Consider the following 14,875-nt stretch of genomic DNA (forward strand, 5'->3'; position numbering starts at 1 on the left):
ACCTAAACCTGTTTTCTCAATGCATTTCTTCCAATTCATCGCAACTCATTCTCTTAGAGGCTACCCCCTCTTAAGCTAACTTAAATCTACTGAGCTCAGATGCTAAACTAAGGGACGAGGCAATGCAGCAGCACAAAATAAGTAACACAAACAGCAATGACCAAAAAATTTGAAAATTGCAAAGCAAACTACAGTAAATCTAAATTACCAAGCAATGCAACATTACAACTAATATGAGCCAATGTGCAGCAACAAAAAAATAAATCTGGGTTACCAGAGTAACACAAATTAAAGTTCAGTAGCACTATGCCTGGCAAACAGCAGCTTATATCTAAACATGACATAGCTCAAGCAGAAAAAATAGTACACTAAAGATAATGCAGATAAGGGAAATGTATAATCACATCTTAATGTCTAAGTAATTAAAGTGGTGCACCACAAGAAGTTATTCTACCAAAAAGTTACCAATTACTTGAAAAGAAAATTATGAATGCAGTTCCTGTGAAGGTAAATGTCATTTTGTGCTCCCTTATTTTTTAAAAAAAATTATTATTTACTCGATCTGTAGACAGAAAATATTTATATTAGTACATCTATAAAATTTTATTTTAACCAATGCGGCAGTGCAGCTAGAAACTAGATATCAAATGAAATAGGCAACTATGTACAAAGCAAAGCATAAGAACATCGTTCAATAGTCATGTGGCATTTCATAAGTAGTAAAAAAATCTCTCATCTAGAAAGACAGTAGTCATACCTGTAGTCAGGTGTGTAGACAAACTATTTCTTGTCATTTCATTAGGCATTTCAGTAAATATCAGAAAGTACAATATGTTTCCAAGTAATCAGCATGTCGGATTTGCGATGCTTTCTCTAAAGGAATGACAATGGCCAGGATAATGGCCTCCCTTTTTTTTTCCTGTGCTCTGAAAGGCACGTGCTAATGGCTTTTTCTCCAGGCGTCTGACACAGCTGGGTGCCCATGACGCATTACGTGCAGGTGGTCACTTAATTTTCTTACGGAAATATTTACGACAACAGTGTCCGCTACAGTGGCAGTCTCATATAAAAATATTTCACAGGTCAAGAATTAGCGTTGCAAATCTGTAGAAAGAAAATCCTATAAATATAAGTGTCCAAATAAAATATTCGTCAGCATTGTGATACAGTCACGCATTTACGCACATTTCATAACTCTTAAAGTACGATTCTTGGTTTCCAACATACTTCTTATTCCTCATATACGGTAGCATCATCTTATTGATCATAAACATATCTCAACAGCATAGTACACATCGTCGTCGTAATAATAACATCATAACACCTCAGTCAAATCTCAAAAACGTCGTAGCTTTCTGTAATAATTTCAAAACCTAAAAAAAATTCTCTGCTCATGTCAAAAGTGTCATCTGCCTCAAACGTACTTTAAAAATCATGATCCCATACCAAATATATCATTCAAAGCTCTCATAGTATCACAATGGTTCCAAAAAAATATGAACAGTTCACTAAGTACAGACAAAATACAGTTTCATAAGTGTGAAGTTATCCAACTGTGTTATTACGTAAACATCTGTCACTGATATAGTAAAATAAATGTTTGTCTCTCTCAGTTAAATGATCAGATAGCTGTGTAATTTGTGTGTTAGAGAAATATGGTACCGATGTGTAAAATTGTATAAGCAAATACCATATTAGCTAGGGTTCCTTGTGGTTGCCACACACATGGTACACAAAGTAAGCGTGTACCCCCCTGAGGATTAATGTAATTATACCCTCAGGTGTTACAGATTACAGCAATGGAATGAAATGTATCACGGAAAACTTTCTTTGTAATTCAAAAATCTTTAAAAATAAATGTTTTAAGTACAAAATTAATCACTCAAATACGTGTACTGTAACGCTAAATGTGCGTCTTGTTGCAACATAATCTGTGTGGAAGTGTCGTAGTTATCGTCCTCCGAAAGCTAAGTTCTGCAGAAGTCAATGTACTTACCTCATAATACACAAAAGTGAAATGCTTTGCGTATAAATGTCTTAGTTATTACGCTTATTGCCGTGATGAGGAAAGTACTGTGCTGTAACGTATTATCGTGCTACGGAAAAGGCAGTCTCATTGTAGCTATACCACAAAAGTTACTACTAAAACATGTTTTAATTTCTTGAATAATGCCGAAAAACTGTGCAGATATAAAACAGATACACCGCAAAAGCAACATTGTAAATTGTCACTCATTAGTAGCGTCGTGATATAGTCGTGTAGCTGTCAAATAAACTAACCACTGTGTCACCTGGTATCTCTCAGAAAGCACCTTGAATCCATAATGTATTTGCAAGTAAACCAAAATGTTGCATTAAAATCTCATTAGCAGTACAGGTAAATGTTCTAAGTATGTGAGCCTTATAGTCGTTACGTAATCGTGCAACTAACAAGCAAGAATGTACACACACAATAACACTGTGTCGTCTGTTCACAATAACAATGCATTCGTAATTTCTGTTTAAATAAGCTCTCTTGGTTCTTGACTGGATACTTAACTTCAAACATTGTTGCATGTTAACAGATTCAAAGTCTGACAAGCATACTAGTAATGTAAAGTGAAAAGTTTTATGGCAATGACAAAGTTAAAAAGCAGGTTATCTTTCAATAAACGGTATTACATGTGAAATGTGGTGTAAACCTTTACTCTTCCTAGTACGCAGACTTTCAACTGAAAAGCAATTGTCATGTTTTATACGTCGGTAAGGAATGCTAAAATTTTTCTCAAGGCTAGCGTCTATGTTATTTTTCTCTGAGCCAGCCGGCGCACGCGGCTGCCTGTGGTGCGAGTCATTGTCTGTTCCTTTGTTGGCGCGCGTCGTTATTGGGATTAGGAGACCTAACTTCTACAAATTCACTTTGACGGGAAGGCCCTGCCCTGTTTGAAGCTCGCCAGTTCTGATGGAATTCAGGTCTGTCGTTTTGTCGGTAGTTTACACAGTTTCTTTCTTGTCGGCCACGTGGTGGAGAATTTCTCCCTGAATCGTAACTGCGTGCTGAACTGTTGCGTCTGAAATTATTCTGCCTCCCTTGACAATAATAGTTCTGGTTACCATATTGTCTATTTCTATGGTTATCTCTGTCATATTCATTTCTACGGAAATGCGATCTTTCTCTGTAACTATTATTCTGCCAGCGGTTGTCATAAGGGTGGTGTCTGCTTTGGTCACGATTTGTGTTGTGAGAATAGCCTTGTCGTGTCAAGTTATTACTTCTGTCGTCATGGAATTGTGACGGATGTGACCTGTAGTGATTGTTTTCCTGTTTTCGCATCCCGCGACTGTCTGTGTCAATTTCTAATTCTTGTAAGAGTCCCTGAAATGCTTCAATGTCGTCTTTGCAACGTCCTGCCAAAATAATATGTCGTAAATGTTCAGGCAGTTTGATTAAGCAAATGCGGATGAGTTCTGAGGGGCTGTATGGGTTTGTCAGGTACTGATTCTTGTGCAACATGTCTTCAAAATATTTGACAAGACTGGAAAATGCAGATTGTTCAAAGTGTTTCATCATCATGATGCTATGTTTTACTCGGTCTTGTGTAGCTGGTGACCAATATGCTGAGAGGAACGCATGGTAAAATTCTCCTTCACTGTGACAATAGTGAATGACCGATCGCATTCTTACAGCTGGTTCATTCTCCAAGTAGCCACACATAAATTCTAACCTGTGTTCCAACGACCAGTTGGAAGGAAAACAATGAGAGAATTGATGGAGCCATGCTTGTGGATGAATGTCGTTGCCAGAATTCTTAAATGTTTTGAATTTACGTGTAGTAATGAACAGCTTATAGTCAAAATCATCATGTCGGCGAGTCGCATATCGGTCATTGTTAGGTCGTGTCGGCCGTTCCATCTCAAAATTCGGTGCACATTGCCAATTTCTTTCATAACTTCCGAAATGCCCTGTAATATTATTTTGTGGCTTTTCCGTATTTCTAAGTTCCTCTTCCCGTGTTGGAGCGCGAGTGTCCTCTGAAATATGAATTTTTTGTATTACTTGTGCCAACTGATCTTGTACTTCCGGGATTTCTCTTTTGTATTGCGTATTAATTTGATTCTGATTTTGTTTGAATTTCCTAATTTGTTCATACTCTTCTGTGTCAGTGAAGGCTACAGGTCTTGTGTCATTCAGATCATCATCTACCTTTGTAGATAAGTTAGTGACCTGATCCGAAAGTTCGGCTACTTTCTCCGATAGTGAACACATTTCCTCAGTGTGTTTTTCTGAACCAAGTTTCAGAGTGTCCATTTGTGTTGAAATCGAATCTACTGTGTCCTTTAAGTTTTCCTGAGTTTTTGCAAGTTGCGTAACCGAATCGGTAGATGCAACTGAGTCAATTTTAGCCCACAAGGTCTCATGATTTTCATGAACAATGGTTTGCAGTTCTTTTATGGCTGCTTCGTGATTCTGTAATGCATTTTCATGCCGCGAAAAAATAGGTTGAAAATGCTCACAAATTTGTGTTTTTACGTCATTACAGACTTTTTGACATTTCGATTCAATGTTATGTAACTCAGTAGTTAAATCTTCACGTGTTTGTTCAAGTGTGGTGTCTAACTTTTGAAGATTTTGTTCCATTGTGTCTAACTGTTGCTGTGTTTGTCTCTGGTGTTGTTCCATTGTGTCTAACTTTTTAAGATTTTGTTCCACTGTGTCTAACTTTTTAAGATTTTGTCCCATTTGTTTCTGATTTTGTTCAAGTGTTGTGTCTAACTTTTGTAGCTTTTGTCCCATTTGTTGCATTAACTGTAATAACAATGCACTGGTGTCTGAAACATGTTCCTCAGTGCTTTTCGGCAGTGAATTTGCACCGGCAACATTGACATTTTGACAAGCAGAAAATGTGTCTTGACTTATTTGAGAAAACGGTGAGGACCCAAAACCTGAATCTGCAGTATTTGCAAGATTGTGTCCTGTCATTCCCGATTCCTGAGGCGAGCTGTTGCCGACCGATCGATCGATAATGCTTCCCTGTTCACTATTTGTTTCACTGTCTGCGCCATTGTTTGCCGCCTGCTCCATTTCCCTATGCACTATTACCAAATTACTACTTTGAATGTCTGTTACTTCATTACACAGTGGTGCTGATAAGCTATGCTCGTCGTCACTATCATTTCTCAGTGTACTTTGGAGCCTAGTGTTACGTTTTTCACACGCCATTATTGTCACAATATTTCACACGATAACACAGAAAAGCACAATTTGAAGATCAAAAATAAGAGAACACATTAACATAGCACTGAAAATAATATCTAGTTAATTGCAGCTGCGAAATAGTTGGTGCAAATCTACATGCATGCCACAACTGTTTTACTGTACAACAATGAAAGACTGCAACTACAAAGGAGATTTTCTCTACAATTATGTGCTAGGAATAAACAATAGCTACACTAATTACACAAACTACAAGAAAAAAATCAGAAGATTCCAGTGAGGTATCCTCGGCTAAGGGTCGACATATGAAACATCCCCTTTGAACAATTTTACAAAAGGACTGTGCTTAAACTGACACACAATATTTTGTTAGCGCAACGCAATCTGACTTTCAAAATTCCCTACAAAAGAATGGCCCTGACTAACATTAAACTATACCTTTCACAAATCACTTACCTCTCAAAAACCTAGCTGCTCAAGCTACTGCAATACAGCGAGCGCCACTACTGCCAGCTAAATAAAAGATTCAAACTATGGAAGGCACTAACTACTGATAGGGATAGTTAGCAAATGAAAGATATTAATAGAGAACAAACAATGTATTTACCATGATATCATCATATATAAATATAGCAGTTCACGACAAATTTCAAAACTCCGCCATCTCTCTCCCCACATCCACCACTGCTGGCGGCTCACCTCCAACTGCGCAACGCTACGCGCTGTTCACATCCAGCTGCCGCTGCCCAACACCACAATGGCAGACAACAATGCAAACTAGCCACAGACTGCACACAGCACAGCCAGTGATTTTCATACAGAGGTGGCGTTACCATTAAAAAATCCTAAACAGCCTACTTACAAATGTGAGGGAGCGAGGGATGCAGAAAAGAAGGAATAGTGCATCGGAAAGGAGATACACGTATCCCAAAAGAAAATCCTGTCGTTTCCATAGAAACGTTACTCCATATTGAAGGAGAAGTTTTAGAACCCATAGTAATTCATAGCGATCAATTTCTTTGTTATTTCGTCAATGTGAGGGAGCGAGGGATGCAGTAAAGAAGGAATAGTGCATCGGAACGGAGATACCCGTATACCAAAAGAAAATAATGTCGTTTCCAGAGAAACGTTGCTCGACTTAGAAGGAGAAGTCATAGAACCAAAAGTTTTTCATAGCGACGCAATTTCTGTGTTAATTCTTCAATGTGAGGGAGCGAGGGATGCAGTAAAGAAGGAATAGTGCATCTGAAAGGAGATAGTCGTATCCCAAAAGAAAATCCTGTAGTTTCCATAGTAACGTTACTCGCTATAGAAGGAGTAGTCATAGAACCCATAATATTTCATAGCGACGCAATTTCTGTGTTAATTCGTCAATGTGAGGGAGCGAGGGATGCAGAAAAGAGGGAATAGTGCATCGGAATGGAGATACTCGTATCCCAAAAGAAAATCCTGTCGTTTCTGTAGAAAAGTTACTCGATTTAGAAGAAGAAGTAATAGAACACATAGTATATCATAGCGACGCAATATCTGTATTATTTCTTCAATGTGATTGAGCGAGGGAGGCAGTAAAGAAGGAGTAGTGCATCGGGAAGGAAATAGTCGTATCCCAAAAGAAAACCAGTTCTTTAAATAGAAACGTTACTCGATGCAAAAGGAGCAGTCATAGAACCCATAGAATTTTGTAGGAACGCAATATCTGTGTTACTTCGTCAATGTGAGGAAGCGAGGGATGCAGTAAAGAAGTAATAGTGCATCGGAAGGGAGATACTCGTATTCCAAAAGAAAATCCTGTCGTTTCCATAGAAACGTTGCTCGATGTGGGTGGAGAAGTCATAGAACTCATAGTATTTCATAGCGACGCAATTTCTGTAATAATTCGTCAATGTGAGGGAGCGAGGGAAGCAGTAAAGATGGAGTAGTGCATCGGAAAGAAGATACTTGTGTCCCAAAAGAAAAAACCTCTCGTTTCTATAGAAACGTTACTCGATTTAGAAGGAGATGTCATATAACCAATAATATTTCATAGGTACGCAATTTCTGTGTAAATTCGTCAATGTTAGGTAGCGAGGGTTGCAGTAAAGAAGGAATAGTGCATCGGAAAGTAGATATTCGCATCCCAAATGAAAATCCTGTTATTTCCTTAATAACGTTACTCGATTTGGAAGGTGAAGTCATAGAACGCATAGTATTCCATATCCACGCAATCTCTGTGTTATTCGTCAATGTGAATGTGCGAACAATGCAGTAAAGAAGGAATAGTGCATCGGAAAGGAGATAGGGTATCCCAAAAGAAAATCCTGTCGTTTCCATAGAAACGTTACACGATTTAGATGGAGAAGTCAAAGAGCTCATAGTATTTCATAGAGACGCAATTTCTGTACCAAATCGTCAATGTGAGGGAGCGTGGGATGCAGTAGAGATGGAATAGTGGATCGGAAAGGAGATACTAGTATCCCAAAAGATAATCCTGTCATTTCCAGAGAAACGTTACTCGATTTAGATGGAGATGTCAAAGAACCCATAGCATTTCATAGCGACGCAATTTCTGTGCTAATTCGTCTATGTTAGGTAGCGAGGGATGCAGTAAAGAAGGAATGGTGCATCGGAAAGGAGATATTCGTATCCCAAAAGAAAATCCTGACGTTTCCATAGAAAAGTTACTCGATTTAGAGGGAGAGGTCATAGAACACAAAGTATTCCATTGCGCCGGAATTTCTGTGTTATTTCGTCAATGTGAGGGCGCGAGGGATGCAGTAATGATGGAATAGTGCATTGGAAAGGAAATAATCGTATCCCAATAGAAAATTCTGTTGGATCAATAGAAACGTTACTCAATTTGGAAGGAGAAGTCAAAGAACCCATTGTATATCATAGCGTCGCAATTTCAGTTTTAATTCGTCAATGTGAGGGAGCGAGGGATGCAGTAAAGAAGGAATAACGCATCGGAAAGGAGATAGTCGTATCCCAAAATAAAATCCTGTCGTTTCCATAGAAAAGGTTACTCGATTTAGAAGGAGAAGTTATAGAACCCATAGTATTCCATAGCGACGCACTTTCTGTGTTAATTCGCCAAAGTGATGGTGGGAGGGATGCAGTAAAGAAGGAATAGTGCATCGGAAAGCAGATACTCGTATCCCAAAAGAAAATCGTGTCGTTTCCATAGAAACGTTACTCGATTTAGAAGGAGAAGTCATAGAACACATAGTATTTCATAGCGACGAAATTATTGTGTTGACTTGTCGATGTGAGGGAGCGAGGGATGCAGTAAAAAAGGAATAGTACATCGGAACGAAGACAGTCGTATCCCAAAAGAATATCCTGTCGTTTCCATAGCACCGTTACTCGATTTAGAAGGAGAAGTCGTAGAACCCACAGTAATTCATAGCGACTCAATTTCTGTGTTAATTTGTCAGTGTTAGGGGGCGAGGGATGGAGTAAAAATGGAATAGCGCTTCGGAAAGGAGAAACTCGTATCCCAAAAGAAAATCCTGTCGTTTCCATAGAAACGTTACTCGATGTAGAAGGAGAACTTATAGAGCACATAGTATTTCATAGCGACGCAATTTCTGTGTTAATACGTCAAAGTGATGGAGCGAGGGATGCATTAAAGAAGAAAAAGCGCATCGGATAGGAGATACCCGTATCCAAAAAGAAAGTCCTGTCGTTTCCATTGAAATGTTACTCGATTTAGATGGAGAAGTCAAAGAACCCATAGTATTCATTGCAACGCTGTTTCTGTGTTAATTTGTCGATGTGTGGCAGCGAGGGATGCAGTAAAGGAGGAATAGTGCATCGGAAAGGAGATACTCGTATCCCAAAAGAAAATCCTTTCATTTCCATAGAAACGTTGCTCGATGTGGGTGGAGAAGTCATAGAACTCATAGTATTTCATAGCGACGCAATTTCTGTATTAATTCGTCAATGTGTGGGAGCGAGGGAAGCAGTAAAGATGGAGTAGTGCATCGGAAAGGAGATACTCATATCCCAAAAGAAAAAACCTCTCGTTTCCATAGAAACGTAAATCGATTTAGAAGGAGATGTCAAATAACCCATAGTATTTCATAGCGACGCAAGTTCTGTGTTTATCAGTGTGAGGCAGCGAGGGATGCAGTAAAGAAGGACTAGTCCATCGGAAGGAGATACTCGTATCCCAAAAGAAAATCCAGTCGTTTCCATAGAAACGTTACTCGATTTATAAGGAGAAGTCATAGATCCTGTAGTAGTACCCAGCGACGCCATTTCTGTGATAATTAGCCGGTGTTATGGAGCGAGGGATGCAGTAAAGAAGGAATAGTGCATCGAAAGGGAGATACTCGTATCGCAATAGAATGTCCTGTCGTTTCAATAGAAACGTCACTCGAGTTGGAAGGAGATGTCATAGAGCCCATAGTATATTATAACGACGCAATTTCTGTGTTAATTCTTCAATGCGAGGGAGCGAGAAATGCTGTAAAGAAGGAATAGTTCATCGGAATGAGATAGTCGTATTTGAAATGAAAATCCTGTCGTTTCCATAGAAACGTTACTCCATATTGAAGGAGAAGTCATAGAACACATAGTATTTCATAGCGACAGAATTTTTAGTTTAATTCGTCAATGTGAGGGATCGAGGGATGCAGGAAAGAAGCAACAGTGCATCGGAGGATAGATACTCGTATCCCAAAAGAAAAACCAGTTGTTTCCATAAAAACGTTACTCTATTTTGAAGGAGAAGTCATAGAACCCATAGTATTTCATAGCTACGCAATTTCTGTGTTAATCCGTCAATGTGAGGGAGCGAGGGATGCAGTAAAGAAGGAAGAGTGCATCGAAAGGAGATAGTCGTATCCCAAAAGAAAATCCTGTTTTTTCCATAGAAACGTTACTCCATTTTGTAGGAGAAGTCATAGAACGCATAGTATTTCATAGCTACGCAATTTCTGTGTTAATCCGTCAATGTGAGGGTGCGAGGGGTGCAGTAAAGACGGAAGAGTGCATCGAAAGGAGATATTTGCATCCCAAAAGAGAATCCAGTCGTTTCCATAGAAACGTTACTAGACTTAGAAGGAGATGTGAAAGAACGCATAGTATTTCGTAGCGACGCAAATTCTGTGATACTTCGTCAATGTGCGGGCGCGAGAGATGCAGTAAGGACTGCATAGTGCATCGGAAAGAAGATAGTAGTATCCCAAAAGAAAATCCTGTCGTTTCCATAGAAACGTTACTCGATTTAGAAGGAGAAGTCGTAGAACCCATGGTATTTCGCAGCGACGCAATTTCTGTGTTAATTCGTCAATGTGAGGGAGCGAGGGATGCAGTAAAGAAGGAATACTGCATCGAAATTAAGATAGTCGTATCCCAAAAGAAAATCCTGTCGTTTCCATAGAAACGTTACTCCATATTGAAGGAGAAGTCATTGAACCCGCAGTATTTCATAGCGACGGAATTTTTAGTTTAATTCGTCAATGTGAGGGGGCGAGGAATGCAGTAAAGAAGCAACAGTGCATCGGAAGGGAGATACTCGTAGCCCCAAAAGAAAATCCTGTCTTTACAATGGAAACGTTACTCGGTTTTGAAGGAGAAGTCATAGAACGCATAGTAATTCATAGCGACGAATATTCTGTGTTTATTCGTTATTGTGAGGGAGCGAAGGCTGAAGTAAAGAAGGAATAGTGCATCGGAAAAAAGGTACTCGTATCCCAAAAGAAATCCTGTCGTTTCCATAGAAACGGTACTTGATTTAGAAGGAAAAGTCATAGAACCCATAGAATTTCATAGTGAAGCAATTTCTGAGATAATTCGTCAATGTGAGGGAGCGAGGGATGCAGTAAAGAAGAAATAGTGCATCGGAAAGGAGATACTCGTATCCCAAAGAAAAATCCTGTCGTTTCCATAGAAACGTTACTCGAATTATAAGGAGAAGTCATAGAACCCATAGTATTACCCAGCGACGCAATTTCTGTGTTAATTAGCCGGTGTTAGGGAGCGAGCGATGCAGTAAATAAGGAACAGTGCATCGGAAGGGAGATACTCGTATCGCAAAAGAAAATCCTGTCGTTTCCATAGAAACTTTACTCGATTTAGAAGGAGAAGTCATAGAACCCATAGTATTTCATAGCGACGCACTTTCTGTGATACTTCGCCAAAGTGATGGTGCGAGGGATGCAGTAAAGAAGGAATCGTGCATCGGAAAGCAGATACTCGTATCCCAAAAGAAAATCGTGTCGTTTCCATAGAAACGTTACTCGATTTAGAAGGAGAATACCCGTGGTATTTCATAGCGACGAAATTTCTGTGTTAATTCGTCAATGTGAGGGAGCGTGGGATGCAGTATAGGAGGAATATTGCATGGGAAAGGAGATAGTGGTATCCCAATAGAAAATCCTGTCTCCTCCATAGAAACCTTACTCGAGATGGACGGAGATGTCATAGAACCCATAGTATTTCATCACGACGCAATTTCTGTGTTAATTCGTCAATGTGAGGGGGCGAGGAATGCTGTAAAGAAGGAATAGTGCATCGGAATGGAGATAGTAGTATCCCAAATGAAAATCCTGTTGTTTCCATAGAAACGTTACTCGATTTAGAAGGAGAAGACATAGAACCCATGGGATATCACAGCGACGCAATTTCTGTGTTAATTCGTCAATGTGAGGGAGCGAGGGATGCAGTAAAGAAGGAATACTGCATCGGAATCGAGATAGTCGTATCCCAAAAGAAAATCCTGTCGTTTCCATAGAAACGTTACTTTATTTTGAAGGAGAAGTCATAGAACCCATAGTATTTCATAGCGACGGAATTTCTAGTTTAAATCGTCAATGTGAGGGAGCGAGGGATGATGTAAAGATGGAACAGTGCATCGGAGGGGAGATACTCGTATCCCAAAAGAATATCCTGTCGTTTCCATAGAAACGTTACTCGATTTAGAAGGAAAAGTCATAGAACCCATAGGATTACATAGCGACGTAATTTCTGAGTTAATTCGTCAATGTGAAGGAGCGAGGGATGCAGTAAAGACGGAATAGTGCATCGGAAAGGAGATATTCGTGTCCCTAAAGAAAATACTGTCTTTGTCCATAGAAACGTTACTCGATTTATAAGGAGAAGTCATAGATCCTATAGTATTACCCAGCGACGCAATTTCTGTGTTAATTAGCCGGTGTTAGGGAGCGAGGGATGCAGTAAAGAAGGAACAGTTCATCGGAAGGGAGATACCCTTATCGCAAAAGAAAATCCTGTCGTTTCAATAGAAACGCTACTGGAGTTGGAAGGAGATGTCATAGATCCCATAGTATATCATAACGATGCAATTTCTGTGTTAATTCTTCAATGTAAGGGAGCGAGAAATGCTGTAAAGGAGGAATAGTGCATCGGAATGAGATAGTCGTATTTCAAATGAAAATCCTGTCGTTTCCATAGAAACGTTACTCCATATTGAAGGAGAAGTCATAGAACACATAGTATTTCATAGCGACGGAATCTTTAGTTTAATTCGTCAATGTAAGGGATCGAGGGATGCAGGAAAGAAGCAACAGTGCATCGGAGGATAGATACACGTATCCCAAAAGAAAATCCAGTTGTTTCCATAAAAACGTTACTCCATTTTGAAGGAGAAGTCATTGAACCCATAGTATTTCATAGCTACGCAATTTCTGTGTTAATCCGTCAATGTGAGGGATCGAGGGATGCAGTAAAGAAGGAAGAGTGCATCGAAAGGAGATTGTAGTATCCCAAAAGAAAATCCTGTCGTTTCCATAGAAACGTTACGCGATTTAGAAAGTGAAGTCATAGAACCCATGGTATTTCACAGCGAAGCAATTTCTGTGTTAATTCGTTACTGTGATGGAGCGAGGGATGCAGTAAAGAAGGAATACTGCATCGGAATGAGATAGTCGTATTTCAAATAAAAATCCTGTCATTTCCATAGAAACGTTACTCCATATTGAAGGAGAAGTCATAGAACACATAGTATTTCATAGCGACCGAATTTTTGGTTTAATTCGTCAATGTAATGGAGCGTGGGATGCAGTAAAGAAGGAATAGTGCATCGGAAAGGAGATAGTGGTATCCCAAAAACAATCCTGTCGTTTCCATGGAAATCTTACTCGAGTAGGAAGGAGATGTAATAGAACCCATAGTATTTCATAGCGACGCAACATCTGTGTTAATTCGTCAATGTGAGTAAGCGAGGGATGCAGTAAAGAAGGATTAGTGCATCGGAAAGGTAGTAGTCGCATTCCAAAAGAAAATCCTGTCGTTTCCATAGAAACATTACTCCATTTTGAAGGAGAAGTCATAGAAAACATAGTATTTCATAGCTTCGCAATTTCTGTGTTAAACCGTCATTGTGATGGAGCGAGGGATGCAGTAAAGGAGGACTAGTGCATCGGAAAGGAGATACTACTATCCCAAAAGAAAAACCTGTCGTTTCCATAGAAACGTTACTCGATTTAGAAGGAGAAGTCATAGAACCCATAGTATTTCATAGCGACGCAATTTCTGTGTTAATTCGTGAATGTGAGGGAGCGAGGAATGCAGTAAAAAGTGAAAAGTGCATCGGAAAGGAGATACTCGTATTCCAAATGAAAATCATATCGTTTCCATAGAAAAGTTGCTCGATATATAAGGAGAAGTCTTTGATCGCATAAAATTTCATAGTGACGCAATTTCTGAGTTAATTAATCAATGTGAGGGAGCGTGGGATGCAGTAAAGTAGGAATATTGCATCGGAAAGGAGATAGTGGAATCCCAAAAGAAAATCCTGTCTTTTCCATATCAACCTTACTCGAGTTGACAGAGATGTCATAGAACACATAGTATTTCATCACGATGGAATTTCTGTGTTAATTCGTCAATGTGAGGGAGCGAGGGATGCTGTAAAAAAGGAATAGTGCATCGGAAAGGAGATAGTCGTATCCCAAAAGAAAATCCTGCTTTTTCCATAGAAACGTTACTCCATTTTGTAGGAGAAGTCATAGAACGCATAGTATTTCATAGCTACGCAATTTCTATGTTAATCCGTCAATGTGAGGGTGCGAGGGGTGCAGTAAGGACGGAAGAGTGCATCGAAAGGAGATACTCGCATCCCAAAAGAGAATCCAGTCGTTTCCATAGAAACGTTACTAGACTTAGAAGGAGATGTGATAGAACCCATAGTATTTCGTAGCGACGCAAATTCTGTGATACTTCGTCAATGTGCGGGCGCCAGAGATGCAGTAAGGACTGCATAGTGCATCGGAAAGAAGATAGTAGTATCCCAAAAGAAAATCCTGTCGTTTCCATAGAAACGTTACTCGATTTAGATGGAGATGTCATAGAGCTCATAGTATTTCATAGCGACGCAATTTCTGTGTTAATTCGTCTATGTTAGGTAGCGAGGGATGCAATAAAGAAGGAATAGTGCATCGGAAAGGAGATATTCGTATCCCAAAAGAAAATCCTGTCGTTTCCATAGAAAAGTTATTCGATTTAGAGGGAGAAGTCATAGAACCCAAAGTATTCCATTGCGACGGAATTTTTTGTGTTATTTCGTCAGTGTGAGGGAGCGAGGGATGCAGTAATGATGGAATAGTGCATCGGAAAGGAATTACTCGCATCCAAAAAGAAAATCCTGTCGTTTCTATAGAAAAGTTACTCGATTTATAAGATGAAGTAATAGAACACATAGTATATCATAGCGACGCAATATCTGTAATAATTCTT

The sequence above is a fragment of the Schistocerca serialis genome, chromosome 1 (genome assembly GCF_023864345.2).
Source record: "Schistocerca serialis cubense isolate TAMUIC-IGC-003099 chromosome 1, iqSchSeri2.2, whole genome shotgun sequence".
Taxonomy (NCBI): Eukaryota; Metazoa; Arthropoda; class Insecta; order Orthoptera; family Acrididae; genus Schistocerca; species Schistocerca serialis.